This window comes from Nannospalax galili, unplaced genomic scaffold (assembly GCF_000622305.1).
Source record: "Nannospalax galili isolate Female #2095 unplaced genomic scaffold, S.galili_v1.0 scaffold25, whole genome shotgun sequence".
In the NCBI taxonomy this organism is placed as follows: domain Eukaryota; kingdom Metazoa; phylum Chordata; class Mammalia; order Rodentia; family Spalacidae; genus Nannospalax; species Nannospalax galili.
Genome location: NW_008355642.1, coordinates 2,213,997 through 2,224,750, shown reverse-complemented (window position 1 = coordinate 2,224,750; position 10,754 = coordinate 2,213,997). Strand labels below are relative to the sequence as shown.

At 40.0% G+C, this 10,754-nt stretch overlaps 1 long non-coding RNA gene across 1 annotated transcript in view; it reads left to right on the top strand.

The window, feature by feature from the left end:
• The window catches only part of LOC115067661, a 58,456-nt gene that overhangs the window by 42,669 nt on the left and 5,033 nt on the right, over positions 1-10,754 (top strand). Inside the window, exon 2 of the long non-coding RNA XR_003847033.1 lies at positions 4,635-4,858. This is a non-coding gene — a long non-coding RNA (uncharacterized LOC115067661). The remainder of the gene's footprint in view (positions 1-4,634; positions 4,859-10,754) is intronic.

Here is a 10,754-nt window from a genome sequence, read left to right as displayed (position 1 = left end):
TGGATGATCTTTTTGATGTGTGTCTGTATGCGGTTTGCAAGTATTTTGTTGCGAATTTTTTGCATCTATGTTCATTAAAGATATGAGTCTGTATTTTTCTTTTTTGGTTGTGTCTTTACCTGGCTTTCGCTTTAGAGTGATGCTGGCTTCATAGAAGGAATTTGGAAGTTCTCCCTCCATTTCTATCTTTTTGAATAATTTAAGTAGTATTGGATATAGATCCTCTTTAGATGCTTGATAGAATTCTGCTCTAAATCCATCTGGTCATGGGCTTTTTTTAGTCAGGAGGTTTTATATTCCTGTTTCAATTTCCTTACATGTTATGGGTCTGTTTAAGCTGTTAATCTCTTCTTGATTTAGCTTTGGTGGTTCCCATGCTTTTAGGTAGCCGTCCATTTCTTTTAGGTTTTCATATTTATAAGCATATAGGTTTTTAAAGTATTCCCTTATAATGTTCTGTATCTCTTTGATGTCTGTTGTGATGTTTCCCCTTTCATCTCTGATTTTGTTGATTTGGAGGTTCTTTTTCTTTCTTTTGGTTAACTGGGCTGGAAGTCTATCATTCTTGTTTATCTTCTCAAAGAACCAGCTCTTGGATTTGTTGATTTTTTATATTGTTTTCTTTGTTTCTGCTTCATTAATTTCTTCTCTGATTTTTGTTATTTCTTCTTGTCTGCTGGATTTGGATTTCATTGGCTGTTGCTTTTCAAGTGTCTTGAGCTGCAATGTTAAGTCATTTAATTGTGTTCTTTCTGATTTCTTAATGTATGCACTTAGAGCTATAAACTTCCCTCTAAGGACTGCTTTCAACATGTCCCAAAGGTTATGTTGTGTTATATTGTCCTCTTCATTTAGTTCCAGGAATACTTTTATTTCTGTCTTAATTTCTCCTTTGACCAGTTCATCATTCAGGAGTGTGTTGTTCAATCTCCATGTGTTCATGTAGCTTCTTTGGGTGTTGATTGTAAGCTTTATTGCATTGTGGTCTGATAGAATGCATGGAATTATTTCAATCTTTTTTGTATTTGTTGAGGTTTGTTTTGTGCCCCAGTATATGGTAGACTTTGGAGTAGGTTCCATGGGGTTCTGAGTAGAAAGCATGTCCTTTCGTGCTTTTGTGAAATATTCAGTATATGTCTGTTAAGTCCACTTGATATATGGTATTGTTTAATTCAGATGTCTCTCTGTTAACTCTCTGCCCTGTTGACCTATCTAATGGAGACAGTGGGTATTTATTTATTTTACATTTTGTGTACAAGTATGCCTGCATGTATGTGAGTGTACCCATGTCGTGCAATGCAGCAGAGGTCAGAAGAGCGTTTTGGATTTCCCTGAAACTGGAGCCAAGGACGGTTCACAGCCACATGTGGGTGCTAGGAATCTAACCCTGGTCCTCTGCAAGAGCAGTCAGTGCTCTTAAGCCCTAAGCCATCTCTCCAGCCCTGGGTTTTGTTTCTTAATCCATTCAACTAATCTGTGTCTTTTGACTGGGGCATTCAGTCCATTGATATTTAAAGTTATTAATGAAACATGTGTATTGAATCTTGTCATTTTTTATTTCTGTTCACATTCTTGATATAGCTGTGCATTTCCACAGTTACATCTTCATTGAATTACATTCCGTCACCCCTTGTGTATAGTTGTTCTTTTCTTCAGCGCTTTGTATTGCTTCAAGAACTCTCTGAAGGGCTGGTTTTGTCGACATGAATTCTTTCAACCTATTTATGTCATGGAAGATTTGTCTGTCCCCTTCAACTGTAATAGACATTTTAGCTGGGTAATCTGGGTTGGCATCTGTGATCATTTAGACCTGGGAATACTTTTGTTCAGGCTCTCTGGCTTCTTCTGGCATTCATATTTTGCACTGAAAAGTCAGCTGTAATCCCGATGGGTTTTCCTTTGTATGTGATTTGTTGTTTTTCTTTTGTAGCTTTCAGTATTATCTCTTTGTTCTGAACATTTAGTGTTTTTACTATGATGTGCCGTGGAGTGTTTCTTTTGTAGTCCTTCTATTTGATGTTCTATATGATTCTTGTATTTGTATGGACATGTCTTTTTTAACTTTGGTAATTTTTTTTCTACAAGCCTGTTGAAGAGCTGTTCCATACCATTATCTTGAGATTCTTCTCCTTTCTGTATGCTTATGATTCGTAAGTTTGTTTTTTTTTTTTTTATGGTGGAATCAAGGCACAGAGGGCGCGATGGACTTACCCCTGATAGAGGCCTGCGGGTCCTGCAGGCCCAGGGAAGCAGAGGGTGGTGAGGGTAGGGCCAGGCCCAGAAGCAGTGCTCCTGGGGACCAGAGAAGGCACTGAGTTGGTCTGGATGAAAAGGATCAAGAAGTAGTATTGGTTCCCCAGGTGCCTGGGGCCCCAAGACAAGGAATGGGGCAGGGCCCAAACTCGGAGGAGAGAGGGTGACAGAAATGGGAGGGTGAATGAGGCTGGGGGAGTCTTTGTGTGTTCTTTAAATTCACTGAATTCTTTTATCGTGTTTATAATTGTTCTTTTGAGTTCCATGTCCTGTGTTATCTCTAGGGAGTTCTCATTGTACTCCTCTAGAGGACTATTGACACTTGTTGGGGATATATTATTTTGGTTTTTCATGTAATTATTTTTTCTTTGTAACTTTGACATGTGAATTTTCTTCGTGGTTTCTGATTCTTGTGTGAGACTCAGCCTTCCTTTGTTGAGTTTAGATCTGCTTCTTTTTGTAAACTTTATGTGCCTTTGTGGTTTACTTTTTGGGCGTGAAAAGCTGGTTGGTCTAGGCTTCAGGTTCTCTCTTTTGATTTTATATTGGAGTGGCCTAATTGCTTTTGTCTTCAGGAGTTCCCACAGAGGCCCAAGTGAGATGAGGCTCAGATGATATCAGGCTTCCTCTTAAGGTATTGGTCCCTCCAGAACAGATGCTGCCTTCAGGAATTTGGGGGCTGGGCTGGCCTGAGAGAAAGGCCCAGGATAGATGGCTGGTCTCAGGAAGCTGATGGCTGTGCCACCCAGGAAAATAAAGGGAGGTGTGGGTGGGACCAGGCCTAGAGAGTTCCTGGGGGCTGCAGGAAGGAAATGGATTGGTCCTGATGCAGAGGATCAGGAAACCATGGCAGGATCCCCTCCACAAGCTGGGTGACCTGTTCAGAGGATGGTGTGGTAAGAATAGGAGGTAGAGGGCTGGAGAGGAGGTAGGGGGCTCAGTGGTTAAGAACACTGGTTGTTTATGCAGAAAGCCCCGGTTCAAATCCCAGTACCCACAAGGCCGCTAACAACTGTCTGTCACTCTAGTTCCAGGGGACCCTACAACCTCTTCTGTCCTCCACGGGCATTTCATGACACAGATGCACTTACCTACATGCAGGCAATACATGCATACACATAAATTTTTTAAAAAAAAATAACGGATTAAAAATATTTTAAAAAAAAAGAATAGGAGGTAGGAATTGGCTAGGCAGTTAGTGTAAAAAGACCCTAAAGAAAAGTAGCCAGCTTCTTGGCTAAAAGACAAAATGCCCTTGGGCCTCTCCATTCCAAATGCCAAAAATGTCAAAAGCATTATCTGATCCCTGAAGATTTTAGGGTTACCTCTTCAGAGGGGGGAATGTTAGAGTAGCAAAAAGCCCCATAAAATAAAGAAGAGTACATGAAGTTATCAAAAAAAAAGTGATGGGGAGATATCAGAGGAGTTTGAGGGGAGGGAGTTGGCATGGATTTGATCAAAACAACTTATATGCTTATATACCTGTATGAAATTCTCATTAAATTATTTTAATTTATTTATGCTTTTTAATATTTTATTCATTATTTTTGTTTTATGTGTATGAGTGTATTGCCTGCATGTATGTGAGTACATGTATGTCATACAATTCCGCAGAGGTCATATTTCCCTGGAACTAGAGGTAAGGAGGGTTCATAGCCACCATGTGGGTGCTGGGAATTGAACTGGGTCCTCTGCGAGAGCAGTCAGTACTCTTAACCACTAAGCCATCTGTCCAGCCCCTCAATACATTATTTTTTTTAAATGGGGAGAGTAGTATTTTAAGACAAATCTCAGACATCATGCTATTTCAGTCATAAAATAAATCAACATGTATCTTTCTCAGGTTTCTTTTTAAAAATTTTGCCATACTACTCCAAATAAAATTAACAATTAACTTTCTGAGATCAGTTAATATTTAGTCCAATTTTAATTTTCTCTGATTTACCAATTCTGCTCCCAAGGAGAGTTTTGAAGTGAGAAATGAAGGCTCTGGAAAGGAACATGCCTTGCTGAGAGCCACAGAGCCTCTTAATAAAGGAGCTGTGAAGAAAGGCTGGGTCTCTTGACCCACTGACCCATGTTCTTTTTGTCTTTTCCACACTGTTTTCTGTTTATTTTCCTTCCTGTTCTCTACTTATAAGCTCACATCGTCTCTCCTAGTCTTTGTTCCTTTCTATCTGTCAAAATGGCCACAAATTTAGGGTGAACATACAATAAGAAATGGGATGATGGTTATGAATTAAAGATGCCCTATGTGTTCTCTGTGGGAGTTTCAGCAGCGAGTCAATGCCAGGGCTTATAGCTAACTGCTTCAAATGACTTTTAGCAATCTCTTGTTCATATATTAAAGCGAATGGCATCCTGGGTCTCTGTCTGTACAGGCTTTGCTCTAGTTCTGGGTACACTGCTTCATCATTTGGATATTTGAGAACTTTGCAAATACTTGCCCGGGACTTCAGCACTTGTGGAATCAGTGGCACACCCCAGTGCAAACAAGAAGAACATTGTCAGGAGCAGGCCAAATGCACTACAGAAGTTCAGCAAGGATCGACAGCTGAAGCTCTTTACAGCACCTGCCTTTCCGGGATTGCTGCACGGTGTGCAGGTAGGCCCTAAGGGTTAAGGGAATATTCCAGGAAGAGCATGGCTTCAGTGTACTGTGCGGGAGTTCTGGATAAAGATCAGCCTAACTAAAAACCAGGTTGCACGCTGAGAAGTCTGTTAGATTTTTGAATGGGCAGATTATGGCATGCCAGTTGTGTTCAGCAGAGAAATTTGGATTTATATACTGACTCCAAACAAATGAGCAAGCAAATCAACAAATCACACATGCAACCTATGATCAAGCAGGCATGTAAATAGAAGTCTTCTGGAACTTGAGGTTTCTCTCTCCTTCAGAAGAGCATTTCTATGAAATAATTACAAGATTTCGGTTTTTTACCTCATTATCACGTAACACATTTGATATAAAAGAAATCTAGTTGCCATATTGGACTAAAATCAAACTGGGCTAAGTGTTTAAGAAAGCTAATCCATGCTGGGGAGATGACCAGAGCACTTACTGCCCTTTGAGAGGACTGGGGTCCAGTTTCCAGCACTCACATGGCAGCTAACAACCATCTGTAACTCTGGATCCAGGGTTCCAGATGCCCTCCTCTGGCCTCAGCAAGCACTGTACTCTCATGGTGCACATGCATACAGGCAGGCAAAACAGTTATAATACATTAAATAAAAATAAATAAATCTTTGGGGCTAGAAAGATGACTCAGCAGTTAAGAGCATTGGTAGCTCTTGCAGAGGACCAAGGTTCTTTTCCCAGCACCCACATGGCAGCTGATAATGGTCTTCAACTCTAGTTCCAGGGGCTCTTGCACCTTCTTCTGTCCTCCCTAGGCCTTTTTCACACATGGCGTTCTTACGTACATGCAGGCAAGACATTCATACACATAAGATAAAAATGAGGGCTGGAGAGACAGCTCAGTGTTTAAGAGCACTGCTGTTCTTGCAGAAGACCTGGGTTAGAATCCCAGCACCCACATGATGGCTAACAACTATCCATAACTCCAGTTCCAGGGGATTGGATGACCTCTTCTGACCTCCATGGGCATTGCACCACATTGATGTACCTACCTACACGCAGGCAATATACTCATACACATAAAATAAAATAAAAAATAAAATAAAATAAATAACATAGCCAGCTGTGTTGGCACAGGCCTTTATAAAGAAAAGAAAGTTGATCCACTCATGAGAATACCCCATGAAGCAAGCTGCAGAGTAGGCTCTAGCCAGGCTGGAGCAATGCTAGATAAAACTTGGGAAATGCTTAGGTTCTTAGATTTTCTTTTGTGGTGCTATATATCAAACCCAGGGCCTTGTATAGGCTAGTCAAGTATTCTACCACTGAGTTATATCCACAACTCTGGTTCTCAGACTTTGTTGTTTTTGTTTTAAGATCAGTTCTCACTATATAGCTCTGGCTGGTCTAGAACTTGCTATGTAATCCAGGCTGATTTTATACTTTCAACACTCTTCCTGCCTTTGTCTCTCAAGTACAGAATGTACAAGCTTGTGCCTCTGTGCCTGGCTTTCTGCGTAAATGTTTAATAGCAGCTGAAAGTGATTAACTATAGGTTAATTAGAAGGTAGAATAACTCCTAACTAGTTATGTGTGAAAATTAGCTAACATAAACCCAGTTATGCTTAAGTAACTTGTTGTTCTACAGTTCCAAAGCCAGTCTATTGCTCTTATAAGTCATTTCTCATGATTACCAATGCAACTCTATTTAATTTATTTCAGTGTTTTGATACAAAATCAGGGAGAAATAGAGTCCCAGGTGCCTCAAACTATCTCAAGTATTTGTTATTCTAGTCCTATTGACGTCTAGAAATCAAATTCCTTGTTCTTCCACTTACATATTAAGTGTCCTTTCTCTACCTTAGTTTTCCTCAACTGTTAAATAAGGTAACAGAATTTATGTGAAATTTCAGTAACTTTATGCTTACAAATACTCTTTCATTTGTACAGTCCCTCCTTACTGAAAAAGACCAAAAAAAAAGTATTGTTTACAATCTTCCATGTATGTTCACAGGAAGGTACCGGGTGCCATGAGGCAATACACCAAAGTAAAGACAGGTCCTTCTCTACAAAGACTTAGTCTCATAGTGAAGTTATATATATATTTCTTGAGTCTGTGACAAAATACTTATCTAATGAGTAAAACAAACAACAGAAGATATAAAGAGGTCAGGGGAAGAAAAGTTTTCTCCAAACTTTTTCTCCTTTTCTTTTAAAGTAGTGCTCCCATCAAACTCAGAGCTTTGCCTATGCTAGGCAGTTGCTTTGTCACTGAGCTATATACAAAGACCTTGGTTTTTGTTGTTTGAAGCAGAATTTCATATATCCCAGACTGACCTGTAACTAGATTTGTAACTGAGGATAAATCTGGAGTTTTGATCTTGCTGCCTCCACCAACCAAGAGCTGTGATTACAGTCTTGTGACACTATATCTGGTATTTATGCAGTGCTGGGGATAGAATCCAGGGCCTTGTGCATACTAGGCAAGTATTCCACTCTGATTTTTAGAAAGTAGCTTGATGCTATGTCAATTGCTAAGAAACAATATTCAGTTCCCTCCATGGTCTATGATTCCCTCAACCATGTTTTTTTGACAGGGTCTCCCTGTAGCTCTAGCTGGCCTCAGTCTCACAGAGATCTGCCTGCTTCTTCCTCCCTAGTGCTGAAAATAAAGGCATGTGCCACCGCTCTCTTAACCCAGCTCTCAACCATGAGTTTTTGACAGGTTTCTAGTACCAGCCATGAGTTTGTTCCCATGGAGTGGGTCTCAAAACCAATCTAGAGAAGTTGGTTAACACCATAACAATATTACTAATATTTCACAAGTGGGCACATTTCACCTTTACAGGTTGGTCTCATAGTTCAGAGGGTTAACAGCTGAATAAGTCTGTTGATGCCTTTTCTCCCGCAACAGTCTGCATAACAATGTCTAGGACTATGAAAACTATGTTGCAGGGAGGAAACTTGCAGCTCAGTTTCAGCTTGATTTATCTATAGCATGCATTCAAAATATGTGGTGTCTTCTGCAATAGGGTCTGATCAACTAGTTCTGGAGGGCAACCAAGAGGAATATAATGAGTCTATAGTATTATGGCTGCCTCTGGGGCTTCCCTGACCAACATCTGATAAGGAAGAATCCCAATCCCACACTGGAGGCTTTGTTTAATAACCATGGCTACTGGGAACAGCTCTTTCCAGCTATCCAAGTTAGCTCCATTAAACATTTTAAGGTTTATTTTTATTTATGTAGATCTCCCTGGAGCTGGAGTTGCAGGTGGTTGTGAACCTCCTGACATGGGACCTGGGAAGTGAACTTAGGTCCTCTACAAAAGTAGTATACACTCTCAACTGTGAGCCATCTCTCCATCCCCACAAATTTCTTTTACTACTATTATAAATTATATATTTTAATTTGGTTACAAGATAGTAGGATACCATATTCTTTATACTGCCTTGCTTTGGTTAACCCTCTTCCCTCCCCCAACTCCCCTATTCCCCAGCCCCTCTCTGCTGTCCACCTCCAATATTCCAACTCTCTTCTTTAATATTACCCATGTCCTACTACCCACCCCCTCTTAAGGCATCCATTTCCATAAATTCTTCATAGTTTACTGGCTTCTACAAGTACTATAAATTGAGCAATTAAAATTAGAGATTCAAAGCTAGGATTCACATATGAAGGGGAGCATGTGGCAAATGGTTTTCTATATATAAATAACTTCACCCAAAATAATTTTTCAGTACCAGCCATTTAATTGCATAATTCATAATTTTATTTTTCTTCACAGCTGAATAAAATTCCAGTATGTCTATGTACCACATTGTCTTTATTCATTTTTCAGTTGTTGGACATCTAGGCTGATTCCACATCTTAGCTATTGCAAATAGAGCAGAAATGTACATGAATATGCAAATATTTCTGTGTTGGGGAGCTGGAGAGATGGCTCAGAGATTAAGAGCACTGACTTCTCTTGCAGAGGACCTGGGTTCAGTTCCCAGCACCACATGCTTTCAGAACTTGAATCACTTTGTTCCTAGCCCTTATGTCTTTTAAAGTTTCCATTGAGGAATCAGCTCTTATTCTGATGCACTTACCTTTACACGCTCCTTCTTTCTTGTAGCTTACAGTATCTTTTCTTTGTTCTATATATTTACTGTTTTAACTATAATGTGTGGGAAGTTTCTTTTCTGGTCCTGTAGGTTTTGTGTTCTGTGTGACTCTTCTACCTGAATGGGCATCTCTTTCCTTAGTTTGGGAAGTTTCCTTTCATTTTATTGAAGTTATTATCTATGCTTTATACCTAGAGTTCTTTTCCTTCCTCTATGCCCATAATTTCTACATTTGGTCTTTTTATGATGCCCAAGAGCTCCTGTGTATTCCATTCACCCATTCATGGGGCTTTTTATTTGTTTGTTTAACAATTTATCATTTGAATGATGCGTTGATTGAATAATGCCATTCTTCTACCTTGTCTTGAAATCTTGATAGTCTGTCTTCTATGTGGTTCATTTGATTGGTGAGGGTTTCCACTAAGTTTTTAGTAGACTTCCTGAATTTTGTATTATTTATTTCCGTATCTGAAACTGTCCTCATTATTTCAGTCAGCCCTTTGTGCTTTCTTGGGCTTTATTCGGGAGTTTATTCTTGTTCTCTTTAAGTCTGTGCAGATACGTATTGGTGTCCGCTTTGAATTCCTTGAACTACTTGATCATGTTCATAATTGTTCTTTTGAATTCTGTGCCTTGAGTTTTGTCTAAATTTGTCTTATTAGGGACAATTACCATGGGATTGATGATCTTTGTGGAAGACAATATTGTCTTGGTTTTTCATAGTCCTTTTTTTGTGTGTGTGTGCGAAGGCACCAGGACACCTGGAGTTAGATATGCGGTTCTCTTCTGATATGAGTGTTTTGGCCCACCAGGTCAGAGTCCCTGGGGGTGGGGTGGCAGGATGAGAAGTTTGGGGAAGTCCCAAATGGACAAAACTGAGGGGAGCAGGTCTCTTACCAGGGCTATGTGGGCAGCTAGAGGGAGTCCTAAGGTAGGCTGAAGGGCTTAGCAGCTTGAGGGAGTCTGGAGGCCACCCACATAATCTGAACATCACCCAGAAAGCCTGCAACACAATGGACATAGGTTCTAGTCATTGGAAAGTCCCTGGAAACGTAAGCAGGGAGCTGGGAATCTCCACAGTTGGGTCAATGGGAGGTTCAGGAAAACTGATCTTGATTTTTTGATATAGAGTTTAGCTCAGGTCATCCTTCAAATCACCATCTTCTTGCTAGGCCTTCCCAAGGCTAAGATTATGGGCGTGTGTCACTACAATAAGCACTTTTCCTCTTAACTATGTTTCATCTCATATCAAAAGACTTCCTTAACAGTTCTCCATCCTGTCCCTATGCATGCTATGGCTCTGTCCTTCCATTATACTCTAGGCACACTACTCTCATCCATGCTCCATACTGATGTATATTTTCTATTTCTCCATCTCCCCATTACAGCCTGCTATGAGCCTGAGTTCTATAGTTTCTATAATTCTTTAGTTTCTACATCTGTAATATATGAGGATTGATTCAGATGACCTTGATATGCAATGCTAGCTCAACATTCTAGAGCTATTCCTTCTTGTGGCAATGTAGGCTGTCTTGAGGCTAAGCTACTACTGCATATCTTGCGTTGAATGTGTGTTAAAAGTCATGAGAAATGCACATAGAGTGTCTAAACATTTTCATATATATATATATATATATATATATATATATATATATATATACCTAGGAGCTGTTTGACAAGGAACACAATGCAAGAGAGAAGAGACCTCCCTTTGAGGATTGGTGAGAGTGGTCCATGAGGCTCCCAAAATAACACAGGCTGTTGCTGAAGCTCCTGTTTATCTCCCAGAACTGGTAGATAAGACCATACTGCT